The sequence below is a fragment of the Dendrobates tinctorius genome, unplaced genomic scaffold (assembly GCF_039654945.1).
Source record: "Dendrobates tinctorius isolate UK_male_01 unplaced genomic scaffold, ASM3965494v1 ptg000167l, whole genome shotgun sequence".
NCBI classification, from domain to species: Eukaryota; Metazoa; Chordata; class Amphibia; order Anura; family Dendrobatidae; genus Dendrobates; species Dendrobates tinctorius.
In genome coordinates, this window is record NW_027361834.1 from 1873578 (window position 1) to 1898438 (window position 24861).

Sequence of the window (24861 nt, forward strand, 5' to 3'; positions counted from 1 at the left end):
ACTGATGTGAACGGATGGCACAGGATCCGTTTTCAGATGGATCCTGCAAACGAGGAAGTTTAAAGGAAATGCTGTCCGGGAAGGGGGGGGGGGGGGGAGGAGAGAGAGAGAGTTATTTTTTTTTTGTCCGGCACCCAGAAAGAATTTCGGGTTAAATCAGCGTCTGGAGGATCCGCCAGAGAAAAAAACGTTACAAGCTCCGTTTTGAAATCTTTGAGGATGGTGACGGACAGCAACTTTTGGCGGATCCTCAAAAAAAACGGATGCAACGGACAGCAATCCGTCACAATCCGCCATTAATGCAAGTCAATGGGGGAAAAAAACGGATCCTCAAAAAAAATTGAGGATCCGTTTTTTTTCAAAACCTGGCGGATTGTGACTGATTGTAAAAAACAGAAGTGTGAAAGAGGCCTTAGGGCAGTTTCACACATCCAGATAATTCCGGTACCGGAAAAACCGGTACCAGAGCTATCTGTGTGCATACAGAGGCCATCCGTGTGCTATTCGTATGTACGTGTGTACCATCCGTGTATTTGAAAAATTAGTTTCAATGTTAACCCTGTGACTTTTAAAAACGCACACGGCAGCACACGGACAGCATCCGTGTGCGGTACGTGTTTACACGGACCCATTGGCTTGTATGGGTCCGTGTGATCCGTGCTGTTGCACAAAAACGGACATGTCAGCGTGTTTTGCACACGGACACACGGTCCGTGAAAACACGCTGACATCTGCACAGACACATTCATTCGAATGTGTCTACGTGTGTGTGTCAGTGTCTCCGGTATGTGAGAAAACTGTCACTACATGTACCGGAGACCCTGACGTGTGAAACTGCCCTTAGACACAGTCACAGTAACAGTCAAATACATGATGCACGCTGTGCAAACATCTGGATAGCTTGATGAAAGTGAAGAATGCTCGACTATTAGGAAATCAGCAAACTCCTTAACACTTTTCATTTTTTCCAGTTACTTTTGAAACAAATTTTTTACTGAACATACCTGTGAAGGAAAGGCTGGAGTTACATCATCTGCAAACTTGTTAACAAAATCAACAGCTTTTTTGTGAATATCTTTCACTTGCACTGGCCAAAAAATCAGGTTGTATTACTTCATAAGAGTCAAGAACAACTTTCATCCCTTCAAAGCGGCGATGAAGTTGAGTACACAGTGTGTCTACCATTGGATAGAACACAGTAACTTGGAAACAAGTTTTTGGGTCTGCTAATCTCTCATCTTCACACAACTCATCAAAGTGTTTCTTCACTTTCCTTACTCTGTTCTGGTGAAATTCATTTTTTATTCCCCATCGACTACACACATCTGATGCTTCAGAAACAAGTGCTTCGAACCTTTCACGCGTTTCGGTTATCTTTAACAATGCATTACCCAGTAACTCATATGCAGACAAGAGGTCCATGGTTTCAGATGGTAAGGATTTCGATACGAGGTTGAGAGTCTCTAAGACTTCACACTGCACAATCAAAAGTAATACAAAATCAAGACTTTCTCGTTTGTTCTTTAGCTGCTGTGCTTCATTTCTTTCCTTGCTTTTTTTGGAAGTCAAAGTTATGTGAGCAAGACTCTTCATCACGTCACAAAACCTGTGTTTCAGGGCATACACTGCATCATGTCTGCCAGACCAACGAGTTGGATTAAGAGTTTTCAGTGTTACTTTCGATTTCAGTGAATCGGGCTGAGCTTCGATGCAGTACACCGATTTCAGATCTTGCCAGCGAACAATACTATTACCAAAAAAGCAATATACACTTTGAATTGTTTCAAAAACCTGGCTCACCACTCGGTTCTCTTCCACAGCATCCTTCAACACTAAATTAAGGTTATGAGCAGCGCAGTGCACAAAGTATGCGTGTGGGGCTTTTTCTTTAATACGCTGCTGCACTCCATTGTATACCCCACTCATGACTGCAGCACCATCATAGCCTTGTCCCTGACATTTGGTCAAATCCAAGTTTTTCTCTTTCAATGAAGTTATTATTTCTTCTGCAAGACCTTGCGCAGACTGATCTTTTATCTCTCTAAAGGATACAAAAGTTTCACATATTTTGATTTCAATAGGTTTCCCCTCTTCATCAACTATTTTGACATCCCGGTAAACTTCACTCATCTGATCAATTTTAGCTATGTCCTGGGTGGTATCTAGGATCAATGAAAAAAACAAGGAATTTTGAAGCTCAACTACAATTTCATCTTTGATTTGTAAGGCTAATAGATTAATAAGCTCATTCTGAATTTTAGGACTGAGGTATTTCACAGTCCCTTGCGGACGCTGAAGCAATTCTTGTAGTACTGGGTCATATTTTGAGAAAAGCTCAAGTATCGAGAGAAAGTTTCCTTTGTTACTATTTTCTAACTTTTCAATAGATCCACGAAATGCAAGATTACATGTTGCAAGTGTTAATGTCACATTCAGGATTCTTTCAAGAACTTTACGCCAAAAGCTTCTTTCACTCTCCACATTTTTGTCGAAAACGTCTTCTAAAGTACCACGTTTCCGCCATTGCTCATAAACTACACAAGCATGTGTATGGCTTTTGGATGCTTCATGAACTGAAATACGTTCTGAAATATGCTTCCAGTCTCGAACTCCGGTTGTTGAAAACGGTAATACACGATTTCTGTAGTCAAGTGCTTCCGACCGTGACTGAGGGAATAGCCAACATGGCAAGCAGTAAACACAATCTAATTTTGCTGAGTAACATAACCAACTTCTTTTGAGCTTCAACCCTGACTTTGTGTTGATAAAATAAGTTACTTGAAAAAGATCGACCTTGTTTATTGATATCCTTGGTGTGACATCGGCGGTCGTGCCTGCCGATGCCCCATCAGAGGCGGCAGCCGCCGCAGCCCCTCCTCACCTGCGCGCCACCATCCGTGCGCACGCCTGTCCTGCCTTCCCTCCTGCTGCACGCACCGGCCTTAGGTTGCGGGCGCGCGCCCGTCCTCAGCATCTGGCCGTGGGCGGCGCTGAGGGGCCGGGCTTGAGGAGCTCTTCCGGGCGCTAAGGTACTTCAGGCGTCCTCCCTAAGAGGAGGGCGCCTGGTGATTGTGTGGATCTCCCGCACTGTTCTGGCCGCACTCCTACTTTCTTGTCCTACTTCTTGGTGCTCGTCACTGCATCTATTTCTGTGTTGTGTCCGTCCCTCCTCCTTTCCTCGGCTCCCCTGGTCCCTCTGTCCTCCCTGTCTGTCCCTGCCTGCTGGTATTCTTTCCCCGGTCTGTTCCCTGCCCTCCTGCTCTCCCTGTCTACTCCAGTCCGGATTCTCTTGCTTAATTCCCCCTAAGGTTTCCTCGCCCCGTCGCCCCACGGGCTTTTCTGCTGGGTTACTCCTTCCTCTGATTCTCCCACCTAGGTACCCTTGTCTTTGTCCGTAGTTCCTTGTCCTGCCTCGAGCCTGGCTTCTCCCTGAGCCGTCCCTCTTGGTACCGGCTGTCGCAGTTCTGACCCCTGTGGTCTTGCCCCTAACGATCCCTGTATAGGGGTTAGTCATCACCTGGCGCGCTCGGCCCAGGGGATCCAGATCCGCGACCCAGAGGGTCCACTCTCGGACGTAGTTTGCTCCTGAGCGTCACAGTATCACCAGGCCATGGACCCCGCCGGTGCCGCGGCCGCTACGTAGAAGGAACTGCTTTTTTTACGTGAGAATCAGACCCGGATAATGTCCTTCATGAAATCGATGGACACCCGGCTCTCCGCCCTACAGACCTCTGACCCAGGGCATGCTCCCCTCTTAGCCAGTCTCCAGCAGGAGCTCGCACAGTAGCGCGATGCTCAGTCCCACATCCTGGGGTACATGGCGTCCGTTGACGATCGACTGCTTGCTCTGCAGTCCTCTGCAGCTGCTTCAGCCCTTCCTCGGGACGCAGTTTCGTCTCCGCCTCCCCGCCTGGGAAAGCCTCCCAGGTATAACGGGGATCCTAAGCTATGTTGGGGTTTTCTAAATCAGTGCAGATTGCACTTTGAGCTTGTGCCTCAGTAGTATCCCACTGACCGCGCCAAGGTGGCGTTCATAGTGTCCCATCTTGAGGGTGAGGCTCTGGCTTGGGTAAACCCTTTGTGGGAGAGGGATGACCCGGTAGTTTCCAGTATCCAGAATTTTCTGGAAGTATTCCGCAAGGTGTTTGATGAGCCTGGTCGCTTGGCGTCCACTACTGAGGCTATTTTCAATCTCCGCCAGGGCTCCCTTACTGTAGGACAATACGCCATCCGCTTTCGGACCCTGTCTTCGGAGCTGGGCTGGAATAACGAGGCTCTTGTGGGTGCCTTTTGGAGGGGTCTCTCAAGTAAAATCAAGGACGAGCTGGCCGGGCGAGACACTCCCACAAATCTGGAAGATCTCATTTCCCTGGCCACCCGTATAGATCTGCGGTTTTTGGAACGTGCTCGAGAGTGGGCTAGGGAGAAAAGACCCTTCAGGCTGTATCAGGCTCCTATTCCCCGTTCCTCTGCATCCCCTATTAGCACCGATCCCGAGCCCATGCAGATAGATCGTATAAGGCTGTCAGAGCAGCGACGCAGGGAGAGGATGACTAATGGTCTCTGTTTGTACTGCGGTGGAGCCAACCACTTTGTGCGTACCTGTCCTGAGAAACCGGGAAACGCCTCCACCTAGGTCAGGTAAGAGAGAACCTCCTAGGTGATCATAATTCCACTCTGCCCCTTACCCTTTCAGCTTTGATTATTGCAGGTCGGGGGCGTAGATCTGTGGAGGCGTATGTGGACTCGGGCGCAGCCGGTAATTTCATTCGTCAAGAAGAGGTTGATGAACTCCAGATCCCGGTGGTCACCCTAAGAGACCCGCGTGCTATTACCTCCGTCGATGGCAAACCTCTACCCGAGCTCGTCACCGCCAAAGTAGATCTTCAAATTGGGGCACTCCACTGCGAGAAAAAAGCGTTTTACGTCCTGCCTCGATTGTCCCATGCTGTTCTCCTAGGATTGCCCTGGCTCAGACGGCACGAGCCAGTTGTCGACTGGCGTTCAGGAGAGATTTTGCGTTGGGGTTACTCCTTTCAACAACGCTGTCTGCAGGCTCTGGTTCGTCCTAGCTCCCTGCCTAGGCCAGTCGATCTTCCAGGCCTTCACGCACCCTACCACGCATACGCAGATGTTTTCAGCAAGAAGGAAGCGGATTCCTTGCCGCCGCACCGGTCCTACGACTGCCCTATCGACCTGATCCCCGGAGCCTCCCCTCCCAGAGGGAGAACATATCCTCTGTCCCCAGCAGAGACCACGGCTATGACAGAATACATACAGGAAAACCTGACCAAGGGGTTCATCCGGAAATCCTCATCCCCTGCAGGCGCAGGTTTTTTCTTTGTCCGGAAGAAAGACGGTTCACTACGACCATGTATTGACTACCGGGGTCTGAACAACATCACCGTTAAGAATCAGTATCCGCTCCCGCTGATTCTAGAACTCTTCGACCGGTTGAGAGGGGCTCGATTCTTCACGAAGTTGGATCTGTGGGGAGCCTACAATCTGATCCGGATCCGCGCCGGGGATGAGTGGAAGACGGCCTTCAATACCCGTGATGGGCATTATGAGTATCTAGTCATGCCGTTCGGCCTCTGCAATGCTCGGCAGTATTTCAGGAATTTGTCAACGAGGTGTTCAGAGATCTACTCTATTCCTGCGTGGTGGTGTACTTAGATGATATTCTCATCTTCTCGCCCGATCTGTCCTCCCATAGGAGAAGCGTACGCATGGTCCTACATCGCCTTCGAGAGAATCATCTCTACGCCAAAATTGAAAAGTGCCTCTTTGAGCAAACGTCGTTATCCTTCTTGGGTTATATCATCACTGATTCCGGTCTGAAGATGGACCCAGAGAAACTCTCTGCAGTACTCAAGTGGCCTCGGCCTGTGGGCGTAAAGGCCATCCAACGTTTCCTTGGATTCGCTAACTATTACCGACAATTTGTGCCTCATTTTTCTACAGTTACCAAGCCCATCACGGCCCTGACCCGTAAAGGGACTAGGGCAAACAGCTGTTCTCCGAAGCTGAGGACGCCTTCCTTGCTCTGAAACACTCTTTTGCAACAGCCCCAATCTTACATCGCCCAGTAGCCAGTAGGCCCTTTGTCCTAGAGGTGGATGCCTCCTCCACCGGAGCCGGGGCTGTTCTTTCCCAGCAGGCTCCATCCGGACGTCTGGTTCCCTGCGGGTATTTTTCTAAGTCTTTTTCACCTGCGGAGTGCAATTACTCCATTGGAGACCGAGAATTGCTAGCCATTAAGATGGCCCTGGAGTTGTGGTGATACCTGCTTGAAGGGGCAGTACATCAATTTACTATCTTCACGGACCATAAGAATTTGGCCTATCTGCAGTCCGCTCAAAGACTCAATTCCAGACAGGCCAGATGGGCTCTGTATTTTTCTTGTTTTGATTTTAAGCTCCACTTCCGGCCTGACAATAAGAACATCAAGGCGGATACACTTTCCCGGTCTTTGCAGTCACCGGAGGGAGATGAGGACCCATCGTATATTATCGAGCCTGCTAAAGTTATCACTGTGGCTCCGGTGAGTTTCTCTTCGCCGCCGCCAGGCAAAACCTTCGTTCCCCAGAACAAGCGTTCGGAGGTGCTACACTGGGGGCATTCCTCCAAGGTCGCAGGGCATGTTGGGACTAAGAAGACTTTTTTACTTCTCTCCCGTTACTACTGGTGGCCCTCCCTTCACCAAGACGTGATGGACTGTGTAGCCTCTTGCACGACCTGTGTTCAGAACAAGGTTGCTAGGACCCTACCGTCCGGTCTACTTCACCCGTTACCTGTTCCGGAAGCTCCTTGGCAGCAAATTGCCATGGATTTCGTGACTGATTTGCCCCGCTCAGCTGGATGTACTACCATCTTAGTCGTGGCAGATCGCTTCTCTATGATGGCTCATTTCATTCCTTTGCCTGGACTGCCGTCTGCCCCTAGGTTGGCCGAGATCTTCATCCACCAGATCTTCAGGCTGCATGGCCTTCCTCAGCGGATCGTGTCTGACCGGGGGGTCCAGTTTACCTCTCGATTCTGGAGGGCTCTCTGTCGTCTTATGGGCACGTTTCTCGACTTCTACTCGGCGTATCATCCTCAGACCAACGGGCAGGTGGAGCGGATTACTCAAGTTTTGACAGCCTTCTTACGTCACTTTTCCAATGCCCGTCAGGACAATTGGGTCTCTCTTCTACCTTGGGCAGAATTCGCACATAATAATCATTCCAGCGAATCTACCACCAAGTCGCCGTTCCTTGTGGTAACATGACAAAATCCTGGTATTCCGCTGCCCTTTTCCACTTCGTTAGGAGTTCCTGCAGCAGATACTCGTGCCAAGGAGTTTTCGCAAATCTGAAGGGAGACCAGGGATGCGCTCGAGAAGGCCAGTAACTGAATTAAGAAACATGTGGACAAGAGACGGAAGGATCTTCCCCCATATCATCCTGGCGACAAGGTCTGGCTTTCGACTAAGCATATCCGCCTGAAGGTTCCATCTTACAAGTTAAGTCCCCGATACATCGAGCCTTTTGAAGTGCTTAGACGCATTAATGAGGTGGCTTATAAACTGAGGTTGCCTACTTCGCTCCGGGTCCCTAACGCCTTCCATGTCTCGCTCCTGAAACCTGTGGTTCTCAATCGGTTCCAACCAGCTTCCAATTCCCCTCCTTCGCCAAGGGGTTCGGATTACATTTTTGAAGTAAAGGACATTTTGGCCATGAAAAAAGTCAAGGGAAAAACTTTTTTTTCTTATCGATTGGAGGGGTTTTGGCCCCGAGGAGAGGTCCTGGGAGCCTCGAGAGAATGTTAATGCTCCTCTTATTCTGAAAAATTTTTTGGCCAATCTCAGAAGGGGAGGATGTAAGGAGGGGGGTACTGTGACATCGGTCGTGCCCGCCGATGCCCCATCAGCGGCGGCAGCCGCCGCAGCCCCTCCTCACCTGCGCACCACCGTCCGTGCGCGCGACTGTCCTGCCTTCCCTCCTGCTGCACGCGCCCGCCTTGGGTTGCGGGTGCGCGCCCGTCCGTCCTCGGCGTCTGGCCGTTGGCGGCGCTGAGGGGCCGGGCTTGAGGAGCTCTTCCAGGCGCTAAGGTACTTCAGGCGTCCTCCCTAGGAGGAGGGCGCTTGGTGATTTTGTGGATCTCCCGCACTGTTCTGGCCGCAGTCCTACTTTCTTGTCCTACTTCTTGGTGCTCGTCGCTGCATCTATTTCTGTGTTGTGTCCGTCCCTCCTCCTTGCCTCAGCTCCCCTGGTCCGTTCTGTCCTCCCTGTCTGTCCCTGCCTGCTGGTATTCTTTCCCCGGTCTGTTCCCTGTCTACTCCAGTCCGGATTCTATTGCTTAATTCCCCCTAAGGTTTCCTCATCTGTACGTCTCCCCGCTGTGCCTCGCCCCGTCGCCCCATGGGCTTTTCAGCTGGGTTCCTCCTTCCTCTGATTCTCCCACCTAGGTAACCTTGTCTTTGTCCGTAGTTCCTTGTCCTGCCTCGAGCCTGGTTTTTCCTTGAGCCGACCCTCTTGGTACCGGCTTTTGCGGTTCTGACCCCTGTGGTCTTGCCCCTAACGATCCCTGTATAGGGGTTGGTCATCACCTGGCGCGCTCGGCCCAGGGGCTCCAGATCCGCGACCCAGAGGTTCCACTCTCGGACGTAGTTTGCTCCTGAGCGTCACACTTGGGAAATGGTCCGTCAGGCTATATTGGACCAGACGCTATCAGCCTACGTTTCTTATCTTGATTTTCAATCACAGTAGGAAAGGCGTTGTAGTGGGCAGAATCTTCATCTTCCAAAAATTTGGTGTATCATTGGTTGGGTCTGTTATATCTTCTTCGCCTATAAATTTTTGGTTTTTCGAGTCATTATCATTATTAAGGTTGTCTGGTTCTGACGTACCTGATTTTATTTTTTGTGAGATTTCAATATCATTCCCTGTCGAGTGGTTTTCAACATCCAGCCAGGCTGCTAAGTTCTTCGAACTTTTTTCAGCCTCCAAGTTTCTTTTTTTCACAGTCTCTTTTTTTTATTTCCACTTGGCTGGTGCCGAATTCGTTTCATAATAAACGGTTTTATTAACACACACTCACAGTACCGTATTTTCCTTTTCCGGCATATAAGACTACTTTTTAACCCCTGAAAATCTTCTCAGAAGTCAGGGGTCGTCTTATACGCCAGGTGCAGGGCGCCACCTACAGGCAAAGAGACAGTGCGGCTGCCCAGGATATGTACACTGTGTCCAGCCGCTCTCTCCAGGAGGAGAGAGACTGGAGCTGACATTCCTGCCTCCCCCAGCAGGTGCCAGACATCAAATACTACAACCCCCGACCACAGGTACAGCAGTCACTATTGCTCCCTCCCGGTTGTGAGGAGAGACTGAGTGGGGGTTGTACACAGCTCTGATTATTGAAAACAAGAGGCAGATGACTCACTGAGAAGATAGATACTGCATGACCCGGAGCTGGGAGGAATGTGTGATTATGGAGACTTCCTCCTGACCTCTTCCCCCTCGCAGCAGTATAGACCTGCAGACTGGAGAGGGGCAGGGCTTCTCACAGTTTGTCACAGAGATATTTGTGTCTGCTGAGACTGTCTCCTCTCAATGCTGAGAGTTTGTTACAGTGTGCATTGTGCCTGCCTTGCCAACTCTCTGTGATCTCCAGACTAACATATTGTAACAAATCTTGTGCTATGAGACTCTTCAGGCCAGTGCAGGTTTCCATTCATTGACAGCTGGCAGAGCCCCTGGAAATTATTGAAATGATAGTCTCTGTCCTCCGGGTGACATTGTCTGACAGGAAAGTTTGCCCCCTGTACTCCCCCCAACACCCCCCCCCCCCATCTTGACACAGGCACAAACCCCTCTCCATGTCACCTACCCCCTCATGGTGCTGGCACATCCCAATCCCCATATTCCACCCCCCTCCACACGATGCTGGCACATCACCCCTCTCCATGTTTATAGTATATGGAGGACTATGGGGGTGCACTATACTATATGGAGCACTATGATGGTGCATTATAATGGGTGACTATGGATGATGCACTATAATATACGGAGCCAATTATACTATGTGGAAGCCAATATAATACTGGGGGTGCATGATAATACTTGAAGGACTATGAGGAAGCCTTTATACTTTATGGAGGGCGATTTAAAGGGACACTGTCACCAGTGTCACTTACTGGACTGCTCACTGTAGTTTTCATAAAATCACTGTTAAATCAGTTTAAGATTTACATTGTAGGACTAATCAAATAGTCCAGCACATTCATTTACTGCTAAATATGAAGCAGGGAAAACAGTAATTATATTAAAATTACAGCAAGCTGCTCAGTAAGTGACACATCGCTGGAATCCGGGTCTCTATCTCTACATTATGCTGCTATCAGATGGGATGGCAAAATCCTGGTGACAGTGTCCCTTTAAGGCTGTGTGGGGGCCATAATACAGTGTGAAGAGATGTAGGGGCCATTATACTGTATGAAGGGCTGTGTGGGGTTCACAATGGGAATCATACCGTAGAAGAGGGGTAGTCATATACGGCGAGTATATTCCAAACTCTATATTTTAACTGGAAAAGATCGGGGTCGTCTTATACGCCGGAGAATACGGTAAATATTCTCTACCTACACACGCACTACAACTACTATATGCGACACAGACTGCACTGACGATCCGACACTGGCCGCTGACCGATGAGCAATGGCCAATGAGCAGTTCAGCAGTTGGGGTAAACAAGACCTCAGTGTCAGTGCACGTCACGGCCGCTGCCTGAACTATTGGCTGAGTCACCGCCTGGCGCGACACCACACGATCAGCTAACAGTCTACTGTCTGCCATAGAGCTCCTGTTACTAAGCGAAATAGCGTTTCCCCATTTAAAGTATAAACAAACAAAAAACATTTACGCTTGCACTTTCATGGATCTTTTCGTTATTTTTATTAACATAAAACTCGAATAATATAGGAGCTGGGTATTTTATGAGAAATTAAAGTATTAAAATACAATTTTTTACCATCATTTTGTTGCCCCTTGGGTGGTTGGGGATGCGTAAACCCTTCTCTACCTATACGAATGATACCTTTTTTGCAAGGATGCAATGTGTAAGTCATGATAAATCCAGTATATATTTCATATGCACATCAGGCTGGAAGAGCAATGGGGGCTTTACGTTGCACTTAGAAGAGGCGGTGCTGTTGCATTGACACACCCCCAATGCACGTTCAGCCTGATTTGCATATGATTTCTAAATGTCTCATGACAGACACATTGGATCTTTACAAATAAGGTCTCATTTATACAGAGGGACAAGCGTCTGCACTGCCTTGTCACTGCGCCCACGTGTAAAATGTGCTGATAGGCTCCCCTTAAATCCAGTTACTTAAAAATCCCGGTTGCAGTGCTCGCCATATGAATTCCTTTTGTATTTCTGTCACAAGGGAAGAACTGGATCTATCAATGCCAAAATGTATCTAACTTAGAAAGCTTTTATACCTGTCAGAAACTGAACAATGCAAAATGGGGATGTAATAAGTCAGTAACGTTTCCAATATTATTAAATACAAAATATGAAACAATAAATAAAGATTAAAAACCACAGCAAAGCTTTATTCCAGCAGATGAAAATAATCTATGTCTATGAACAAAAAATATGACAAAACCATTGGTACAAATCGCTCTATAATCGAAGATTGAACGAAAGAGTAAAGCAATGCGTAACGAGCTGGTGATGGTTACTGTACGCCAACTTGCTGGCGGTGTTTGACACCCTGCACATTGTGTCTGCCGTCACTCCCTAAATGTCCACAATTTCATTGTCCATGTATTGCCGCAGGTTGCTGTACTTGGACTCTCCATCGGCTCTTAAATCACTTTCAATCTTGTCCTTGTTCCCAGGATTCATCATGTGCGCTCCCCTCCCAGTGATATAAGACTTCAAGAACTTGAAGAACTAATGGAATAAGGGGATAAAAAGTGACCAGTCATTAACCAAATGTGATAATTTTACTGAGATATTTCATTTATATGGGAAGATCAGATTATCCCTTAAAGGGAATCTGTCACCCCATTTTTGGCCTATAAGCTGCGGCCACCGCCATCAGGGGCTTATCTACAGCATTCTGTAATGGTGTAGATAAGCTCCTGATGTAACCTGAAAGAGAAGAAAGACAAGTTAGATTATACTCACCCGGGGGTCCGGTCTGATGGGTGTCGCGGTCCGGTCCGGCGCCTCCCATCTTCTAGCAATGTCATCCCCCTCCTTACTTCTGCCGCGGCTCCTGCGCAGGTGTACTTTCTCTGCCCTGTTGAGGGCAGAGTAAAGTACTGCAGTGCGCAGGCGCTGGACCTCTCTGACCTTTCCCGGTGCCTGCCTGAATATTTACCTACAGCTGCCTTCTCCGGGATCCAGCACCGTTCTGCTTCTCTTCTCAGTGACGTCACCAATCTTCAGACTCTCCGGATTACATTGCTTTGTATGACCCAGAAGTGGCTTTTCCTTTACAATGTAAATCTATGGAGCGTCAGAAAAAGTCTCCATAGGCTTGTATTGTAAAAAAGATTTCCAATTTGCACATAGAGTGATTGAGATAGTCTGAAGTGCGGCGACCTCACTGAGAAGAGGAGCATAATGGCACCGGATACCTCATTCTTAGAGGGTGTGCGCTCCTGATTGAACGTATGGTCCAATATCAGGCACGAAATGTGCGCTTTTGATGCTTTACGAGGCAGCTTTGTCTCTGCAGCATTGTAAGTGAAGCGGCTCTGGAGATAAGTGTGTTACAGACATCCCACCCAGCCGCTGTGCAGTGCTGACAAGCTCAGTAGAAAAGAACTTGGAAGCACTGCACATGTATGGCCACCATTGTTAGATGGCAGCTCCTGTCAGTGCCCAAGACAATGAGATGGTAAACATACAAGATAGTGGTATTAAGAAAACAATTATAAATTTTAAGAAAAAGTGAATTGGAAAGTTGCTTATTTTTACAAGCACTTTCCAATTTTATTAAAAAAAAGTCCAGCTCACCCGCATAAATGATTACAGCAATCAGAGCAAGAAAATCGCCTGTGCCAGGACATAGAGAGGAAAAGGAGAAAATGTTCAGCTCCACAATGGTGCAAAAAAATAACCAGCATGATTAAGGGTGCTTTGCACCTGAAATGCGTTGCTACAAAGTTTTTTATTTCATTTTTTTCCTGGACATTTTAAGTGTACCTTTTAAAAAAAAAAAAAAAAAAAAAAAAAAAAAAACCATGTACAAGGTACACTTAAAATGTGCAAGGAAAAAATTAAGTAACCATTGTATCAATGCGTTTCTGGTGCAATAGCACCCTTAATCATGCTGGTTATTTTTTCTCCCTTTACTTTCCAATTATGTCCAACTTTTCAAAATGGGAATAAACCTCTTAAAGTTGGTTTTATGCTTTTTTAACTATCTATGTCATGATGAGGTACTGCTGCACCCGATTAGGGAACCATAACAAAGTAGGCACTAAATGCTTTGGTCCTATCCGGGAAAAAGCCTAGAAAAAAACTTCAATACCTTAAAAAGCATCCATACCCTGTGAACTTTTCCACATTTTTTTTCACGTTACACACACAAATTTAAAGGGGGTGGGGGGTCTGGAAGTCAAATACATTTTATTGATGATCATGTCTGTAAAGAGCTGTAGAAATGAATGGCGCTATATAAGCCCTCCCCCTGAAATTAGGCATCTTCAGTGACGCGGTGGGGCTACTGACTCAGGGTGGGAGGAGAAAGGGGCTGAATACAAGCGCACCTCGCAATTGTAAAAATATAAAATTTGAAAATATTTAGAAAACCATGTGTAATATTTGCTACTTTATGTTGGTATATCACATAAAATACAGTTAAGTTTGTGGGTGTAACATGGAAAAATTGTGGAAACATTCACAGCGTATGAATACTATATCACGGCACTGTTGGTGGCAAAATCCTGGTGACTGATTCTCTTTAGAAAATTGTACAATTGTGATTGTTTACACAAATAATTACACAATCCTCAATAATAAAATACTATTCAGTTCACATTAATTCAGTGTTCTCTGTTGCGCAGTACTTCGGGGTTTCCTTTCAAAATCCCCCCAAAGAATGAATTCCAACAGGAGCCCTGACATAGCCAATCACTTGAATAAAGCTGACGGAGTCACTGTGGACACAATCTGGCTTCTTCCTGGCAGCTTTTGTCTGATTTTTTTTTTTTTTTTTTTATGTCTGGAACAGATGAATAGTGGCCGGACTCAAGCCAGATAGTGTCCACAGTGACTGTAGGCTCCATTGAAGTCAATGGCTACATCGGGGTTCCTGTTTTTCTGGGGATTGGACAGAAACCCCCCGATGTAGTGCTTAGCAAAGCGCACTGTATGTGGGAACCGAGCCTAATAAATATTTGGTTTGGTCTGTATAGGTTTTCAGCCTCCGGATAAGAACAATAATGTTCCTAATCAATGATGGCACCCAAAGATTTTAAAAATCACAAGGCATTGAAACATGTGGTCAGACTTCATTATTACATTTGTGCCTCTTTTTTTTTTTTTTTTTTTTGGGTCTATTTTACACCTGATTTGCTCTTAACTTGCAGAACAGGTCAAAGACAAAATGAAAGACCATTTTTATCTTTCAGGAACTGTGTGTTCCATTTTGAAGAATTTGGCGCAAAAAATGACTGCGAATGCCACAAAGCCAAAAAGAGGAAAGTGAATTCTAAAAAAGTTACCAAAAAATATTGCAGAACTCTTATGCTTTATATAAAACAGGGATTTACCTATAGTATAATTGTAATACAAAGTAACTGATTTTGGGGGACTGTTACTTGCAGTATAAGTAATTTATATATCTCATTGTATCATCAGCAGATTGTTTGATCCTTGTCACATTCTTCACCCTGACGGCTGCTCACTAAATCCACATACATAGTGGTGGTCTCTAACATCAGTTCTTGTATTGAAAGCTGGTGAGGGCATTATGCATGTGTGAACAGTTAATGCATAAAAATTAAACTTTAAAGCCCCATTAACCCTTTGTCTTTTGTCATCCTAGTTAATTATCTTAATTGTTATCTACTACAGTTTTTGCTGCCTTTTAATCCCGCGCACAACATTTTCTTCTACAGTATATCAAAACAATGTATAAAAAGTATCTAAAACCATTATTACCAAATCTCTGTTGTATGGATTTCCCAATGATTTCCATTCTCTCTCTTGGGAGGACTGAGCAGCTATGCTTACAATAAGTAGATATAGTATGTAGACTGCTGCGACATGGGTTTCTTTCATCCTGTTAAAATATAGAAAATAGACATAGATCGGTGCAATCAATATAGGACCCGAAATGCAGAGAGGTAGAACACGTGTAGATTTCATGTGCGTCGTTCTGACTAATAGAAGAGAAACCCTCTTACCTTCTGAAAAGCAGCAGCTGTGCCGATGTGTCCACCACTGCCTCCTTGTCATCTGCTCCACAGACTGACAGCCAGATTCACTGACTCAATTTATATGTCTTAATGACAATCCGCTTCCCACACTGAAGTTGTGTGCAGATGAGCAGGATCAGTTGACCTGCTTTGTTCACCCACTAATGGAGCAGCAATTAGAGCCCCTTTGAGAATATTTTTCATGAGTAAGAGGAATGGGGGGAAAAAAAAAATAAAAGAATCAGCTCGGGAATAAAGCTAAGTTTTCTGAAATGTCTCATTTAATAAAACTTTGAGAGGCCACTTGTGTTTGGAGAGGTGCTTCACACTTACGTCATAGATGCTTTCTTCAGAGATGTGTCTTTAAAAAAAAAAAACCCAAACCCATAGCATTAGAAGTGCTGTTATAATGATTACACATTTCTCTTCCATGAAACGACTGAATTTTTAACTTTAACCCTTATTGTGCTGCTTCAGATGTCTATCCATAGAGACTTAGTTGCATGTACCATACTAAAATAAATCATAGAGAGGATTGGATCAATGATTTCCCAACAGTTTGCATACAAAATAATGCTGAAACTGGAATTTGTTATGAATGTTTTAATGCCTGCCTTATATTGAGTTTATTTTATGCGTACTAGATTTGCTCATTTACATACCATTTATCTTTAAAAAGGTGAACTCTATAGACTGAAGAGAAATGAGCAGGTATGAAAGTTATAATGTTGTGATTGCAGCCACAATTGTAATAACACTATGCTTGGCCCCACGTTCATTGGTCTCATCGGGGCTTGCATCTGAATTCCCCGCAAAATGGGATTCGGGTGTATTCGCTGACAACCAATGTGTGTTCTGCCATGCATCATTTTTGGGCATATTCGCCTACTGGAGGCAAGAAACTGAGAAGCCATCTACGACATCTGAATGTCGACCTCCAGTAGGCGTGTATGCCCAAAAATGATGCACAAGAGAGCACACATTGATTCTGTCGGCACCATTATAGTCAATGGCCCAGTCGCCCATATGCCTGAATCCCATTTGACCACTGAACGTGGGACAATGTGTAGTGTAAAAGGGCCCTTACATTATATTATCTCCACATCATGGTCATTCACTCCTTCATCTTTGTTTTTTTTTTAGTAAACTTTGCATACGTTGGCCTGTTTACAATACCTTAGCACAACTACCGTAATATACAGTGGGTACTGAAAGTTTTCAGACCCCTTTAAAATTTTTCACTCTTTGTTTCATTGCAGCCATTAGGTAAATTCAAAAAAGTTCATTTTTTTTCTCATTAACGTACACTCTGCACCCCATCTTGACTGAAAAAAAACAAATGTAAACATTTTTGCAAATGTATTAAAAAATAAAAACTGAAATATCACATGGTCATAAGTATTCAGACCCTTTGCTCAGACACTCATATTTAAGTCACATGCTGTCCATTTCCTTAAGATCCTCCCTGAGATGGTTCTACTCCTTCATTGGAGTCCAGCTGTGTTTAATTAAACTGATAGGACTTGATCTGTAAAGGCGCACATCTGTCTATATAAGACTTCACAGCTCACAGTGCATGTCAGACCAAATGAGAATCATAAGGTCAAAGGAACTGGCCAACAACACAATGGGCAGTACTTTGAACACATTTTATAAGTGGTCATAAATTTGTAAATAACTCATGAAAGAATAAAATTACGTGAAAATCAAGCACACCATTGTTTTTCTTTTCTCAATAAGTTTGACATGTCACATGACCCTCTTCCTATTGGAAAAAATAAAGTTGGATCCAAAATTGCTGACTTCAAAATGGCCACCATGGTCACCACCCATCTTAAAGTTTCCCCCCTCCCATACAGTGGGGAAAAAATATTTAGTCAGCCATCAATTGTACAAGTTCTCCCACTTAAAAAGATGAGAGAGGCCTGTAATTGACATCATAGGTAGACACAACTTTGAGAGTGAAAATGAGAAAACAAATCCAGAAAATCACCTTGTCTGATTTGGGAAGATTTATTTTTCAAATTATGTTGGAAAATAAGTATTTGGTCACCTAAAAACATGCAAGATTTCTGGCTCTCACAGACCTGTAACTTCTTTAAGAGGCTCCTCTGTCCTCCACTCGTTACCTATAGTAATGGCACCTGTTTTAGCTTGCTATCAGTATAAAAGACACCTGTCCACGACCTCAGTCACACTCCAATCTCCACTATGGTGAAGACCAAAGAGCTGTCGAAGGACGCCAGAAACAAAATTGTAGCACTGCACCAGGCTGGGAAGGCTGAATCTGCAAAAGGCAAGCAGCTTGGTGTGATGAATTCAACTGTCGAAGCAATAATAACAAAATGGAAGACATATAAGACCACTGATAATCTCCCTCGATCTGGGGCTTCATGCAAGATCTCACCCCGTGGGGTCATAATGATCACAAGAACGGTGAGAAAAAATCCCAGAACCACATGGGGGATCTAGTGAATGACCTGCATAGAGCTGAGACCACTATAACAAAGGCTACCACACACTACGCCTCCAGGGACTCGGATCCTGCAGTGCCAGACGTGTCCCCCTGCTTAAGCCAGTACATGTCTGGGCCTGTCTGATGTTTGTTAGAGAGCATTTGGATTATCCAGAAGAATAGTGGGAGAATGTCATATGGTCTGAAAAAACCAAAGTAGAACTGTTTGGTAGAAACAGAATGCTGAGTTGCATCCAAAGAACACCATACCTACTGTGAAGCATGGTGGTGGCAACATCATGCTTTGGGGCATTTTCTCCTCACAGAGATCAGGATGAATGAAAGATGTACATGAAATAATGAATGGTGCCATGTATTGTGAGATTTTGAGTGCAAACCTCCTTCCATCAGCAAGGGCATTGAAGATGAAACGTGGATGGGTCTCTCAGCATGATAATGATCCCAAGCACACCGCCAGGGCAGCAAAGGAGTGGCTTCTTAAGAAGCATATGAAGGTCCTGGAGTGGCCTAGCCAGTCCCCAGATCTCAACCCCATAGAAAACCTTTGGAGGGATTTGAAAGTCCATGTTGCGCAGTGACAGGCCCAAAACATCACTGCTCTAGAGGAGATCTACATGGAGGAATGGGCCAACATACCACCAACAGTGTGTGCCAACCTTGTGAAGACTTACAGAAAACGTTTGACCTCTGTTATTGCCAACAAAAGGTATATAAGAAAATATTGAGAAACTTTTGTTAACCCCTTTACCCCCAAGGGTGGTTTGCACGTTAATGACCTGACCAATTTTTACAGTTCTGACCACTGTCCCTTTGAGGTAATAACTCTGGAAAGCTTCCATGGATCCTGGTGAATCTGACATTCTTTTCTCGTGACATATTGTACTTCATGTTAATGGTAAAATTTCATTCATATATCTTGCGTTTATTTGTGAAAAAAAACACGGAAATTTGGCGAAAATTTTGAAAATGTTGCAATTTTCCAACTTTGAATTTTTATGCCCTTAAATCACAGAGATATGGCACACAAAAAAACTTAATAAGAAACATTTCCCACATGTTTACTTTACATCAGCACAATTTTGGAACCAAAATTTTTTTTATTGTTAGGAAGTTATAAGGGTTAAAAGTTGACCAGCGATTTCTCATTTTTACACCAATTTATTTTTAGGGACCACATCACATTTGAAGTAACTTTGAGGGGTCTATATGGTAGAAAATACCCAAAAGTGACACCATTCTAAAAACTGCAGCCCTGACAGTACTCAAAACCACATTCAATAAGTTTATTAACCCTTCAGGTGCTTCACAGGAATTTTTTTAATGTTTTAAAAAAAATGAACATTTAACTTTTTTTTCACAAAAAAATTACTTCAGATCCAATTTTTTTTTTTTTACCAAAGGTAACAGGAGAAATATTACTGCAAAAGTTATAGTGCAATTTGTCCTGAGTACGCTGATACCCAATATGTGGGGGGGAACCACTGTTTCTGTGCATGTCAGAGCTCGGAAGGGAAGGAGCGCCGTTGACGCAAACTTGGCTGGAATTGAGATCGGATGCCTTGTCGCGTTTGGAGCGCCCCTGATGTGCCTAAACAGTGGAAATTCCCAGAAGTGACCCCATTTTGGAAACTAGACCCCCCCAAGGAACTTATTTAGATGTGTGGTGAGCACTTTGAACCCCCAAGTGCTTCACAGAAGTTTATAACGCCCGGGCGTGAAAATAAAAAAATCATTTTTTCCACAAACATGATCTTTTAGTCCCCAATTTTTTTATTTCCCAAGGTTAACAGAAGAGATTGGACCCCAAAAGTTGTCCAATTTGTCCTGAGTACGCTGATACCCCATATGTGGGAGAAAATCACTGTTTGGGCACACATCGGGGCTCGGAAGGGAAGTAGTGACGTTTTGAAATACAGTCTTTGATGGCATGGTCTGTGGATGTCATGTTTCATTTGGAGAGCACCTGATGTGCCTAAACAGTGGAAATCCCCCAATTCTAACTCCAGCCCTAACTCTAGGCCTAACCCTAATCGTAGCCCTAATCCTAGCCCTAACCCTAATGGGAAAATGGAAATAAATACTTTTTTTTTTTTTTTAATTTTATTATTTTTCCCTAACTAAAGGGGGGTTTGATTCTCGCTCTGTACAAATCACTCGTCAGACCACACTTGGAGTATTGTGTGCAATTTTGGACGCCGGTGCTCAAGAAAAACATTACTGAACTTGAAAGGGTTCAAAGGCAGGCTACTAAAATGATAAATGGAGTTGGTTCACTACAATACCCAGAAAGGTTATCAAAATTAGGTCTATTTACTCTAGAAAAGAGAAGACTTAGGGGAGACTTAATATATATGTACAAATATATCAGAGGGCAATACAGAGATCTCTCCAATGAACTGTTTGTACCAATGACTGTGACAAGAACAAGGGGGCATTCTCTTCGTTTGGAGGAAAGACAATTTCTGCACCAGCATAGAAGAGGGTTCTTCACGGTAAGAGCAGTGAGGCTCTGGAATTTTCTTCCTGAGGAAGTGGTGATGGCCAACTCACTGAATGAATTTAAGAAAGGAATGGATGCTTTTCTTGTAACAGTATAGAAGGTTACGAATAACATAATATTATAGGTAGATGGTTGACCCAGCTTGGGGGAAGGAATTTTTTTCCCTATGGAGAAAATTGGCTTCTACTCTGTGGGTTTTTTGCCTTCCCCAGGATCAACAATGCAGAACAGCTGCACTAAAAATAGGCTGAACTAGATGGACATAAGGTCTTCCTTCAGCCTTCAAAACTATGTTACTATTTTAGCGGGTTTTTATGTTTGGCAGCTGTCATACACTAAAAGACGCTTTTTATTGTAAAAATAATTTTTGCATCACCACATTTTGAGAGCTATAATTTTTCCATATTTTGACCCACCGAGTCATGTGAGGTCTTATTTTTTTGCGGGACAAGTTGACGTTTTTATTGGTACCATTTTCGGGCACGTGACTATTTTGATTGCTTTTTATCCTATTTTTGGGACGCAGAATGAAGAAAAACCAGCATTTCATGAATTTCTTTGGGGGGCCCTTTACACCATTCCGCGGCTTTATTCTTCTGGTCATTACGATTACAGTGATATCTTATATCAATTTTTGTATGTTTTGGCGCTTTTATACAATAAAAAAAATTTTTGCATTGCTTTATTCTGCGAGCTACAACTTTTTTTTGCTGATGACGCTGTATGGCAGCTCGTTTTTAGCGGTACCGTGTTTATTTATATCCATCTTTTTGATCGCATGTTATTGCACTTTTTGTTCAGCAGTATGGTGATAAAGCATTGGGTTTTTTTTTGCCTTGTTTGTGGTTTTTCCTTTTGGGGGTTTACTAAAGGGGTTAACTAGTGGGACAGTTTTATAGGGTGGGCCGGTACGGATGCGGCGGTACTAAATGTGTTGTTTTTTATTTAGGATTTTTTAAATTATTTTTACTTTTTTTTAACAACTTTGTTATATTGTCCCAGTGTGAGACATAACTATATATTGTCAGATCACTGATCTGACACTTTGCAGTGCATTGTGTCAGATCAGCAATCTGACAGGCACTGCAGGAAGCTCCCTGCAGGACCTCGAAGGCTCCCGTGGCCATATTGGATCTGGCGGCCTGCAGAAAGAAGGCCCTTGGAACAGCGCAATCACATCACGATGTTCCGAGGGGCTCAGGGAAGCACGCAGGGAGCCCCCTCCCTGTGCAATTTTTTTTCCCCGTGCCCCCGGTACACTGCAATCATGTTTGATCGCAGTGTGCCAGGGGTTAATGTGCTTTGGTCGGTCCGTGACCGCCCCTGGCACATAGTGCCGAGTGTCAGCTGTGATAATCAGCTGACACCCGGCCGCGATCAGCGGTGCTTCCCCCGTGAGTGCAGCTGATCACGTAATGACGTACTATTCCGTCCATGGGAATTAAGTCCCAGGTCACATGGGTGGAATACTACATCCAATGTAAGGAAGGGGTTAATGACCAAATACTTATTTTCCACCATAATTTGAAAATAAATTTGCCAAATCAGATAAGGTGATTTTCTGGAATTGTTTTCTCATTTTGACTCTCATTGTTGTGGTCTACCTATGATGTCCATTACAGGCCTCTCTCATCTTTTTAAGTGGGAGAACTTGCACAATTGGTGGCTGACTAAATACTTTTTTTTTCCCCACTGTGCTAATGTGCCACAAACAGGAAGTTGATATCACCAACCATTCCCATTTTATTTAGGTGTATCCATATAAATGGCCCACCCTGTATTTCTTTTATTTTAGCAGTCCTTTCCCACAAATCCTGTTTCTATACGCAAGCATGGTCTTTTTCCGACAATGTGTTGAAACTACATTTAGTGCCTGAGGCAAAGACTTATCCCCATTTTCTGTAATCTGTCTCATTGTCTCTGCTGTTAGAGATGATGACTTGACAACAGGCAGTGAAAAGTCAGTTATTATTTATTATTATAGCGCCATTTATTCCATGGCGCTTTACATGTGAGGAGGGGTATACATAATACATACAAGTACAGTAATCTTAAACAATACAAGTCACGACTGGTACAGGATGAGAGAGGACCCTGCCCGCAAGGGCTCACAATCTACAACGGGATGGGTGAGGATACAGTAGGCGAGTGTAGAGCTGGTCATGCAGCGGTTTGGTGGATCGGTGGTTACTGCAAGTTGTAGGCTTGTCGGAAGAGGTAGGTCTTCAAGTTCTTTTTGAAGGTTTCCATGGTAGGCGAGTCTGATATGTTGTGGTAGAGAGTTCCAGCGTAGAGGGGATGCGCGGGAGAAATCTTGTATGCGATTGTGGGAAGAGGAGATAAGAGGGGTGTACAGAAGGAGATCTTGTGAGGATCGGAGGTTTCGTGCAGGTAAGTACCGGGAGACTAGGTCACAGATGTACGGAGGACTCAGGTTGTGGATGGCTTTGTATGTCATGGTTAGGGTTTTGAACTGGAGTCTTTGGGTAATGGGGAGCCAGTGCAGGGATTGACAGAGGGGAGAGGCCGGGGAATAGCGGGGGGACAGGTGGATTAGACAAGCAGCAGAGTTAAGAATAGATTGGAGGGGTGCGAGAGTGTTAGAGGGGAGGCCACAAAGCAGGAGGTTGCAGTAGTCAAGGCGGGAGATGATGAGGGCATGGACTAGGGTTTTTGCAGATTCTTGGTTGAGGAATGTACGGATCCGTGAAATATTTTTGAGTTGAAGTCGGCAGGAAGTGGAAAGGGCTTGGATATGTGGTTTGAAGGAGAGATCAGTGTCAAGGATAACCCCGAGGCAGCGAGCTTGTGGGACTGGAGAGAGTGGGCAGCCGTTTACTTTAATGGATAGGTCTGTTGGGGGGGGGGTCAGGTGAGATGGGCGAAAGATGATTAATTCTGTTTTGTCCATATTAAGTTTTAGAAATCTAGCGGAGAAGGATGAAATAGCAGACAGACATTGAGGGATTCTGCTTAGTAGGGAGGTGATATCTGGTCCAGAGATGTAGATCTGTGTGTCATCAGCATAGAGATGATACTGAAAGCCATGAGATTCTATGAGCTGTCCGAGGCCAAAGGTGTAAACGGAGAAGAGCAGGGGCCCTAGGACTGATCCTTGCGGGACTCCGACGGATAGGGGGCGCGGTGAGGAGGTGGTGTGCGAATGGGAGACGTTGAATGTCCGGTCTGCTAGGTATGACGCAATCCAAGATAGGGCCAAGTCTGTGATACCAAGAGAAGAGAGGGTCTGTAGTAATAGGGAATGGTCCACTGTGTCAAAGGTAGACAGTAGGGAGACACTTAGTGGCCTACACTTTACAGTGTTATTTTTTTTCAGGGATAAAACAGAATAATTTTTAAATAAATAGATAACCGGCAAATCCCTTTATCGCATTATCTATCAATTGAGATCAAGTGTGAAATTACAATGATCATTTACATAAAAATATGAGCACCGATAAAGAATTACTGGCACACACAGTACTTGTATTCTAGCGCAAAGGTCTAACATGGTTCTTTTTTATATTGACAGTTTGACTTTTCTATATAATTATGACAAAGTTTGCAAGAAAAAGGTGTCTTTTGTAAGTCTTTAGCTGTCACGTAAGATAAAGACGGAGATTGGAAGCGTCCTGTAGTCAACAAAGTAAGAAGAGTTGTAATAATGGATAAATTACACTGTGGTACATTCACAAAAGTGGACGCGTTGACTTGTATAATGGAAATTGTACAGTACTTCTTTAGACCATGGTGACATTTTACAACTGTTTAGTTTACTTCTGAGCGAAGTAATAAAATAATTTTAATGGTAGCAATTACATAAAATTACCTATTTAGTTTGTTCCGCGAACAAAAAAATGTTTCTTGAGGTCAAAGAAAATTAGACCCATTTCTACGAAACTAGCAATTCCAAGCTAACTTTTGCATTAGTTAAAGAAAAATAGAGATAAGAGATAAGCTAGTTGTAACATATGTCAATGCAGGTAAAATGGTAGGCGTGGGTGCAGGAGGCAGTACGGAGGAACACACGGTCTCAATGTTCCAGGCATTCTGGGTGGCAGATCTTTTTCCCTAGAATCAATGTAGCAATTTTTCCCTTTATCTTTCTATATTTAATATGTGTGTTTGTATGTGATTTCATAAATTTATATGTATATAGATCTATACAGTGTATCACAATTGAGTACAACCCTCATATTTGTAAATATTTTATATCTTTTCATGAGACAACACTGAAGATACGACACTTTGATACAATGTAAAGTAGTCGGTGCACACTTTGTATAACAAGACCATTAATGTCTAAATCGCTTGCAACATAAAGTGCGTACACCCCTAAGTGAAAATGGTGAAATTGAGCCCAATTAGCTATTTTACCTCCTTGGTGTCATGTGATTCATTAGTGTTACAAGGTCTCAGGTGTAACTGGGTAGCAGGTGTGGTAAGTTTGATGTTAT

The 24861-nt window shown here is 44.4% G+C and overlaps 1 protein-coding gene and 1 long non-coding RNA gene across 2 annotated transcripts in view; one reads left to right on the top strand and one right to left on the bottom strand.

Annotated features, from left to right (window-relative positions):
- BTD (biotinidase) overlaps positions 1-24861 on the top strand; it is a 59858-nt gene that overhangs the window by 1994 nt on the left and 33003 nt on the right. The window lies entirely within an intron of this gene.
- On the bottom strand, positions 11577-15543 carry LOC141053687 (uncharacterized). The gene is made up of 3 exons (XR_012221254.1): positions 15417-15543; positions 15172-15292; positions 11577-11946 (listed from the first exon to the last, which is right to left on the bottom strand). It is a non-coding gene; the product is annotated as an uncharacterized lncRNA (long non-coding RNA).